The sequence below is a fragment of the Pelmatolapia mariae genome, linkage group LG3_W (assembly GCF_036321145.2).
Source record: "Pelmatolapia mariae isolate MD_Pm_ZW linkage group LG3_W, Pm_UMD_F_2, whole genome shotgun sequence".
NCBI classification, from domain to species: Eukaryota; Metazoa; Chordata; class Actinopteri; order Cichliformes; family Cichlidae; genus Pelmatolapia; species Pelmatolapia mariae.
Window position 1 is genome coordinate 89,190,423 of NC_086229.1, and position 9,729 is coordinate 89,200,151.

General features: G+C 38.7%; 1 long non-coding RNA gene across 1 annotated transcript; it reads left to right on the top strand.

Annotated features, from left to right (window-relative positions):
* Positions 1–520: 520 nt before the first annotated feature.
* LOC134619957 (uncharacterized) lies at positions 521–991 on the top strand. Its single transcript, XR_010092062.1, has 3 exons — positions 521–620; positions 709–743; positions 848–991. It is a non-coding gene; the product is annotated as an uncharacterized LOC134619957 (long non-coding RNA).
* The last annotated feature ends 8,738 nt before the right edge of the window (positions 992–9,729 follow it).

The following is a 9,729-nucleotide window of genomic DNA, read 5'->3' on the forward strand; positions in this document are numbered from 1 at the left end:
CAATATTTCCACGCACAGTTCTTTAACATTCTGGTTCAGACTGGTCAACAGAACCATGGCCAGCTGTATCGCTGTCATGTTCAGAGCTGATAAAAGTGTGGCATACTGTGATGGATTTCATAACGGATCGTTTGAAATGACTTCCAACAGCTCTACTATCTTCTTGAAAATTAAACACGCGCGTGTATCTGACTCTGGACCTTATTTCTGTGGATTTTTCACAATTTTTCCAGTTTTTAATGTGATACATTTAAATGTTAAAGGTAAGAACATTTAAAAGTTTTTGTGGGAGGTTTCAGTCCAGTATGTATTTATTCATTTTTTTGTCAAATTATATATTCGCTTTATTTAAAGACTTCAGTGATACTGATGAGACTGAGAGCAACACCAAAAGTAAGTTTAGCTTAATTACTAATCATCTGGTTTCTATGTTTGCTTGCTAATTTTGTTAGAAAGTAACCAAGACCGAGAGCTGAACTTAAACTAATATAATAATTATGTCTTTGTAGAAGAGTGTGATGGAATATCAAAGCTGGCCGGTCTGATTTTGGCTCCTCTGACTGTTTTCCTTATAAACGCAGTTATCGCCATGGCTTTTAAAATCTGGACACTACAGACAGGTACTAGAAACAGCCACTGGTTAATTTTGGTTAATTTATAAATGAGATTTTGGCATGACTGACTGGATGTTTTGTTGCTGTGGTGTAGCTGCTGCTGAAGGACAGATACTACAGCAAAGTGAGGTGAATCCATTTTTGCTGTCCATGATAATGTGTTTCAATATTTATAAGATGCAAAAATCCTGTGAAATGAGGAGACCTTTGTAACTCTGAGTTCTTGTTTTCAGAACCTGGATTCTGATGAAGCAGCAATGACTTTGTACCCAGCAGCAATAACAAAGAGGAGGCCTGCATCACAGAGAGAAGTGGAGACTCATGTTATTTATGAAGCCCAGTAAATACTCGGGGAAACATTGATAAGGTTTCCGATAAATCTGCTACTGGGATTTTGTGTGTAGTTAATGAGTCTACTGTAATGTAGAAAAAATGTTTAATACATTGACAAAGTTTTGTTTAATGAAATGTTGTCTTTCATTTGGAACAATAAAATCAGGTTTTTGTTTCAGTGAGAAAGTGTCTGTAATAACAGTGACTGACTGTTCAGGTTGTCATTTAGTAAGAGATGGAGATCTGCAGCTGTGCAGGAGTGAGTACAGAAGAGAAATACTATTCTATAATACTACTATATAGTATTATACTATAATAATTTAGTAAAGAAATTAATGGGTTTTGTTTCAGTATTAAGAACTGGAAGGCAAAGCATCTTGCTTCCATCTGCTCTAAAAGATCTATCTCCTCTGGTCTTAAAACGTGTTCGTGGGACTACCAACAGCCTTTATTAGATGATCTCAGCCTGCGAGAGGAATCATGGGGTTCTAAAAGATCAGATGTAGGCAGGAGCATCACAACTCAGAGTTTTAAAAGTCAGTACTAAGATTTTAAAATGAATTCTAAAATGTACCGGAAGTCAGTGTAATGAGAGTAAAACTGGTGTAATGTGCTCTCTTTTTCGTATCTTTGTTAAGAGCCTTCTTCTTCATTTTTTAATTTCAGCATTTTCAGTCCCAATGCCACAACCACCTATCTGTGCAGTCTACTTTTACACATATTTATATAAGAATAGCTGTAATCTACAACTACTGCTGCCCGTCACTCCTCCCAGGGCATGGGTCACCAAAGGTAGATCTCCACAGATTTCTGCCCTAGGCCATTCTTTCTAGTTAGCTCCAGGTGTAGCCCATCTTTTTTGCTTCTGCCTCAAGGTCTCGTCGCCAGGTGTTTCTTGGGCGGCCTCTCTTTCACTTATCTTAGAGGTTCCACCCCAGAGCCTGCCTGCTGATGTTGGTTGGTGGATTGCGCAGAGCAGGGGTGGACAACTCCAGGCCTCAAGGGCCGGTGTCCTGCAGCTTTTAGATCTCACCCTGGGTCAACGCAACTGAAACAAATGATGAGTTCTTTACCAGGCCTCTGGAGAACTTCAAGACATGTTGAGGAGGTCCTTTATACATTTATATCAGGTGTGTTGGATCAAGGACACATCTAAAGCCTGCAGGACACCGGCCTTCGAGGCCTGGAGTTGCCAAACCCCTGGTGTAGAGCGTGCTGTATCAGCACAATCTTCTAATAGCTATAAAGCAGGGGTGGGGGAACTCTGGGCCTCAAGGGCCGGTGTCCTGCAGCAAGCAGGTAAGAAAATGATTGCACCACTTAACCAGAGTGATGACAACAAGTCATTTTAAGTATTCTGTCGTCAGTCTTTAATGTGGCTAGTCAAATGAGAGAGCGGCCATCTTATCTCCTTATATGGGGTGTGGACATCAGGCTGGAGCTAATCATCTCTAAGCTGTAGTCTAACCGCACTGATTCGAGCGAGGCAGCTGCACAGTCAGATTATCACACTCTCCCCACAGAGTACAGACATTTCCATGACAGGAAACACTAGCTACACGAAATGAAACTAAAGGCAGAAGTCATAACAGAGTATTATTAACATTAAAAAATCATGTTCAATAATATTGACATGTAAGTCATCCTACTTCTTGCCAGTTGTCTGACACACTAATCTAAAGGTCACTAATGAAACACTGAATAGCACTGATAATTCATCTCGTCTCCTCAACTTTCTTTTAGGACAGTGCAGGCTGGATGAAGATGGTCTGTGGTTTTCTTGTAGCCCACAGTGTGTGTTATGCCTATTTGAGAGTAAATGGCACTCTCAACCAGCTTTAATGACACCTCTGTAAGGTGTGCACTGATCAAAACCTGAAAGCACATGTTCATATAATTCAAATCTGCAACAGTATATAATTAGCTGAAGAATATTCAGTCCATATTATAATACTGGCTATTATAAAGCCTTTCGGACTTTTCTTAAACTCCTGAATTTGTTGCCATAGAATATGGACATCACAGCCCATACTGTCTTATAGTACGAGATCTTCATGAACTTAGAACACTTAAGCAAGCACAGATTGTGCTTGTTTCAGTATGTGATTCAAAATTCCTAATTTACAGAATTTGGGCTCTGAAACAACTCCAGAGCAGAAAGGCTTCTGTCAACAAGAAGCAGGTCTCCAGCAACAGAGAGATGACGTTGAAACTCATGTTGCTTTATTCTGCCAACAGGTAAAATGGATTTTCTGTGTTTATAATATAAAAAATGTGTATCTATTTTTTATATATATATATATATATATATATTTTTTTTTTTTTTTGTCTTAATTGGTCTGCATCTAAACAGAATAAGGGCGTACTTGATGTTTGTCAAACGCTCATAGGGAGAGTCAAATAGTCTTCAGGGGAAAATACTCACCCATTCACAGGAAGAGACAGCACAGTGTGGTCTGAGCACAATTGAAATGACAAGGCCTCCACAGTCAACACAGCTTTAGAACAAAGTTTAAAAAGGAGCAATGATACTTGGCCTACTTAGTTTTGACTAGTCTTTGTATTTGTACAGACTTAACAATAAATAATGAAGAAAATTACAATCCTTCACCCTTGAAGGATTGTAGGTTTGAATGAAAATGTGTTATGAATCAAAAATAAAGTGCGTAACAGGAAGACTTAAAGCCTTGACCACAAACATCAAATGGCATGATTAAGACCAAGAATAATGCTACTTTTAAAAGCACATCATCTTTGCTGGAGATTTTATGAACAAGAACAAACCAGAGTTTACTGATTAAAAAATGAAACTGTGAGTTCTGTGGCAACGTGTGTATTTCTACCAAAGTCATGTAACATACATTAATGTGTTTTCATTGGACGTTATTTTAATTTCATCAGATATTTAAAATTTCTAATTGACTTGTCTACTGGCACATTTGTTTTCTGTACACAGTCGTTATTGTGTTTATTTCAGGAAGCAGGTTTTGTGCATCCTCCCCCCGCCATTTTCCACTGTGGTGACAACACTATGTATCAGACAAATCGAAAGCAAGAGAAAGACAGCCTTTAACTCTGCAACAAAACCACAAGCAACAAAGCGCAGTAGTTTGACACAAAGTTCTTACTTGTTTCTTATTATATGTTCATTTACACAAATAGCTGTCCTGCTCGCTTCCTGCTGCACCTAAACCAGCTGGCTGAACCCTGGTTACATTTCCTGATTTCTAAAGTTGATACAAAGGCCAAGAGCAGAGCAAATGTTGATGACAGATAAGCACAAGCTGATTAGTATGACTCCTCTTTTCTTCAAATTTTAGATCAACACTTACAATTTTCATATTCCTCAGACCACTGGATTGAAATGGAGGATTTGTGCTTTATTTACTCATTGCCATGGTAAATTCTGACATCAGAGCCCTATTGGCACTGCTGCATGTGCTTAACATAGGATAAATATACTCAAAGTTGGTTGAACTTGCTTTGACAAGCCTTCCTAGAAACACGCTTCCTGGAATTTGGCCAAAGAAGCTAACTAATTTATCCTGTTATTTGTCAGATCTTTCTAAAAGCTGTGAAAAGAATCCACCTGTGGTAAATTCAGTTGATTGTAAATGACTTGAAAAGACACACACTAATCTGCATATGCTCCTATTATTGACAATATATGACAGAGCACAAACCAAGCATTGAAGTCCAAGGGATTGTCTGTAGACCCCAGGCTGGGGAAGGGTACAAAAAGATTTTTGGACCATTAAAGGTCCCAATGGGCACAGTGGTCTCCATCATCCATACATGGATGAAGCGTGAAACCACAAGCGTGACTTTTCCTAAAGCTGGCCACTTGGCCAATCTTAGTGACTGGTATAACTGAGCTAAAACCACATTGTTGAAAGCTCATTAACATGTTGAACTTACAGTTTGAATAAGAATAATTCATACCACTTTAAGATTTCCTTGTTTCCATTGTTGGTGTAACAATATAATATACAAAAGGTATGTCTATTATGTCATTTACTGGATGATGGACTGTTTTGTTGCAATTGTAAATTGTTTGTATATTTACCTGAGAGAGGAATAGCGATAGGCCAAGGTGGCTCATGCTTTATGGCAGACTGAGTGAGCAGCTAGTAGCAACTAGCTACTAACACTTGAGAAAAACAGTAAAAATCGGTTGTTTACTGTGTTTCTCCCGAAGGCCAAGTGAAACACAGTTGGGCTGTGTGTTGCACTACCACATTTCAGAGTGGTTTCCCTCTTCGGTGTTACAACACAACAGAGTGGTTTGTAGAACTGCTAACAACAATAAAGGTGTGAGGACTGCTGGGGTGAGTTTTCTTGTGCTGCACACTACAAAGGACAGTGTGTTTGTTAACATCCATCGTACTCAAGCATCGGCTGCTCAGGCCTGCAATGGGTTAGGATATTTGTCTATTGCTGGCTTAAATTTTTGTTTAAATTTATTTTCTGTTTACGTGTGCCCACAAATGTAAATGTGTGTAATGTTCTAGTAAAACTGTTTTGCAAAAACTTATTTCCCCCTGCTTGAGTGAGATGTTGTGTATTAATAGAGTAGTGTTTACATCTGGGCATCATCTAGTTCAGTTACACTGCTCTCATCTGTCAGGTCTGGGCAATTGTGTCCATACTGCTCAGTATTGATCCCGCTGTGTTGTAGTCCGCTGTGTTGTGTGATGAGAACATGATAAATTAAACCAAAAATGAGAGCTTCTTTAATGTGTTTTGCTTCTTGGTAACTACTGTCAACTAAAACTCATCCATTTGTATTCAGGAAGTAAATCTGTGGCAGTTTTGATGGTTACTGATGGTTTCCCTTTTAATATTTTGGCCTTTTGATGACTGCTAAAATTTAGATAGAGAGACATTATTTAAGAGAATGTTTTTGAGCAAAGCCAAGATGGAAATCGTATGACTAAAGTCACTTTATTTAGGAAAGATCACTGTTTAAGAACTGGGCATTTATTGAGATACATAATTAATTAAACTATTTGGCAAGTAGACCCCAATACCATCAGAGCAACAGATTCTGATTGATTTACAGCAGGCAGGCAAGAAAATTATTAAACTAGAGTAATTTTATCATTGTTGAGTTGAGGGAAAGACAAATTTTTAAAAAAGACTAGCAGCGTGAACACCGAGAGAAGCAAGCAAATGAGTGATCACAGATCTTCCTTACTGAACTTACGCACAAGCTTTATAAAAATGTGCAACTAAAGTGAAAAAAAAAGTAGTTTACAGTCTGTGGCTATGTTTAGAAATGCAGAAGAAGAAAAAAACCAGTGTAGAAACTAACCTGCAGGCAACAAACAGCAAGGAAATGATCTCAACCACAAGAAGACTGGTTTTGAGCTTAATCACACACATCAAAGACCGAATTGTGTTTAAAACTGTTACTTTACTGATTAAACCTTTTATTTGACAGTTTACTACACTGAAGTATACAAACTGACTGACCTTGAATAAAAACAACGATATTTGCAAAGACTTGTGGAAAAATTCTTGTATAGTGATAACTGCAGACAATTATTTAATTGCTAATAGTTGACATGAAGGGTGTTTAAGCACCAACACCCCCAGATATGGGGACAAAAGGGAGGATATCGCACTTGGGGGTTAGGCGTGCATGCTTTAGAGGTTAAAGCACCTGAAGTTGTTAGTGTTTTGGCCACACTGGCTCAACAGTAAATGTGCACAAAACACTGAGTCCTGAAAAAGAGAGAGAAGTTGAGATGGTTTCTATTTATACAACCAGGTGCTAACTCAACCAATCTGCTGTGGTGCTTGTTCTAATTCTGTCTGTTCTTATGTGTGAATGTGTGACAAGCAAGTATTTCATACCAGTAGTAAGTTGGAGTCAAAAATGGAGGGGAGTTTGCAGAACTCGCGAAGTGAGTGTTTGGCAGGAAGAGGTAACACAGTGTGGTCAGCTGATGTCAAGAGAATCAGGTTTGTATGTGCAAAAGTCAAACCTGAAAGACGGTGGTAAACACCAGCCGAGAGAAGTCATGTTCTCAAGACCCCTATACAAGTTAAGAAGAAGAATAAAAACCACCACAAAATGTAATTTTTAACTGTGTGATCACAGGTGTAACCTCTTACCCTCTAAAGGGACAGCCAATCAAAAGAAAGTTGCTTTGTTGAAGCGTGAGGTTTTTAACTTTTGGTTTGAACCTTTTGGAGACCAGTTTTGAATCTCTGTTGATAACACTGTACCTTAATGTTAAATGAATCTTTAAAAATAGGTGAAGAGACATTAATGTATTCTTCTTTGTTTGTAGATTTTGAATGGTGACAGGCATTTGTAGAGCATTTTTATGATATCTTGACCACTTGAGAAGCTTTAACAGACTTAAACAGTGAACAGGAGGTTATGGATGCTTCCAGGGCAAAAAACACAAAAGCTCCTCACTATGAGGTCCAATAATTAGCCATAGAAGGTACACTGGTGTGAATTGTAGGCATAGAAACACACCCTACAGAGTTAATAGCATTAAAACAAAAAATAAATGTGTTTATTAATCATTTTAATAATTATTATTTGATTGTTATTTGGTGTGTTGGGAAATGTATGAATGGCATCTGTGTGATACATTACAAGCACAAAACCGAACCAAAAGCATAGCAGTCAGGTGCTGATAGAGGGATGTGTATGATTAATTGATCATCAGTGGCCCACATTTTCACAGCTTCTTGGTCTGAATCATTCAAGGATACTGTAACACAAACCAAGAAAGAAACACATCATCAGAATCTTGCAGTTAAAGAACCAATTGTTGCTGCCCATCAAGGGTTATGAGGTCATTTCTAGAGTAAACAAAAAGTCCATCATTCAACGAGAAAGATCATTCACAAGTGGAAAACATTCAAGGCATCTTCACAGAAGTGGACGTCCGAGCAAACTGTGCAATGCTTAGAAATGGCAAAAAAGTGGCAGGGGTAGCTCAGTAGGTAGCATGGTCACCCCATGATCAGAAGGTCGGGGTTTGAATCCACTGAACGGCTGAGGTACCCCTGGTGGCTGCCCACTGCTTCACTGAGTGAATGGGTTAAATGCAGATAAAATAATTTCTCCACAGGGATCAATAAAGTTTACATTATTATTTAACAAAAAAAAAAACACAAGAGCTACATCTCAACTTCTGAAAGCCTCAGTTAGCATGTCAAAGTCTATGACAGTGAACAAGTACATCATGTTCAGAAGGGCTGCCAGGATAAAAGCGTCTTCTCTTTAAAAACAACAGCACAGCTTAGGGTTTCAAAGTCACATCTGAACAAACTACAAGATTCCAGGACATACGAGGCAAAAGTAAAACTAACTCGGGGTGTGCCTGGCTATTTCAGGAGGATGAAGCCAGGGTTGCTACAACAGGATATTGTTTGAATTTGCTTCACAGGTCATGTTCACTGGATGCTTGTACGTAACTACAAAGTCACCAAATTTGTATCCATAATGGCATTTTGATTGACTACAAAACAGACTGAACAATTTTAGTGCCACAGGTCTGGCAAAAATGCCAGAAGGCTGGGATTTTGCTAGTATATGTGCGATAATATGAAAATCAAAACACACTGTTGGATAATGAACATTGTATGAAACAAATGTAAAACCTCTACTACAGCACTGTTGATATTTTATACAACATTCTTCAAAAACAGACCACAGATGCTCTCAAAGCAGACAGGCCCTGGAGAGGTTTTTCTGCTCCATCAGTGAACTGAAGAACAAGCCGACCACAGATACCGCACCGTCACATCCAGAGCTGAAGCTGCAGCAAGGCCGCGCAGGATGCGGTGGGCTGACAACGTGTCAGTATAGTACCACAGTGCTGTGACGTAATGATGGAGCAGTCAAAGGCTCACTTTGAGCAAGCACAGCACTTAGTGTCGTTTGAGCTTATTGATCCTGGGCTGTTTCTGCAGTTTAAGGAAAGTCTCCCCCAGAAGCAGCTGGACATTGCAATCAAACATTTCCCACTGATATGTAAAGAGAAACTGAAAGTATTGTACACTGGAGCGGAGTTTGCAGGATTACACTCTGCAATGTCACATTTGAGGATGCTGACAGAACAAACTTCAGGACACTTTTTCTGAAATGCTGAAATGAACACATACAGACATCAGAAACCCCGTGACATCAGCAGAGGCAGAGCTGTGTTTTAGTACACTGAAGAGGATCAAATCATTTCTTTGAAGTACTATAGGGTGCGACAGGCTGAACGCACTGGCTGTACTGTGTATTGAGTGGGACTTGATTGGACTTCAATGACAGGTTGATTAATATGTTTGTATCCCAGAAAGTTTGGCGATGCGAGAAACTCTCTAAATAATGTTAGCCAGACAGGCCAGACATCTCTCTCTCCCTCTGCTATAAAATAACGTAACACACTCTATAAATGACCCTAAATATGTTTATGTATTTGTTTGCATCTTATTTTGGCACTTATTGCCTTTATTTACTTTTAGCTGCGATTAACTTCCCGTTTGAGTTTTAATGCTATTATTTTGAAGGAATGATTTCCTGTGTAACTGTTGTTATGGAAGTTTATTTTGTCATTAGCAGCCCCTTTGACAAAGACACAATGATGTAAATAAGTACATGTTGAAATATTTTGTGTGACCAAAACTGTGCATTTGTTAAATGTTATGTAGAAGGTTAAGTTATTTTATGTTGTAAACATTAACACTTGTAAGTGTATGGATTGTGACTTGTACACTGTTTTTGTGTACACATCCCCAGTTCTGATGGTGAGGTTGGGGGTTT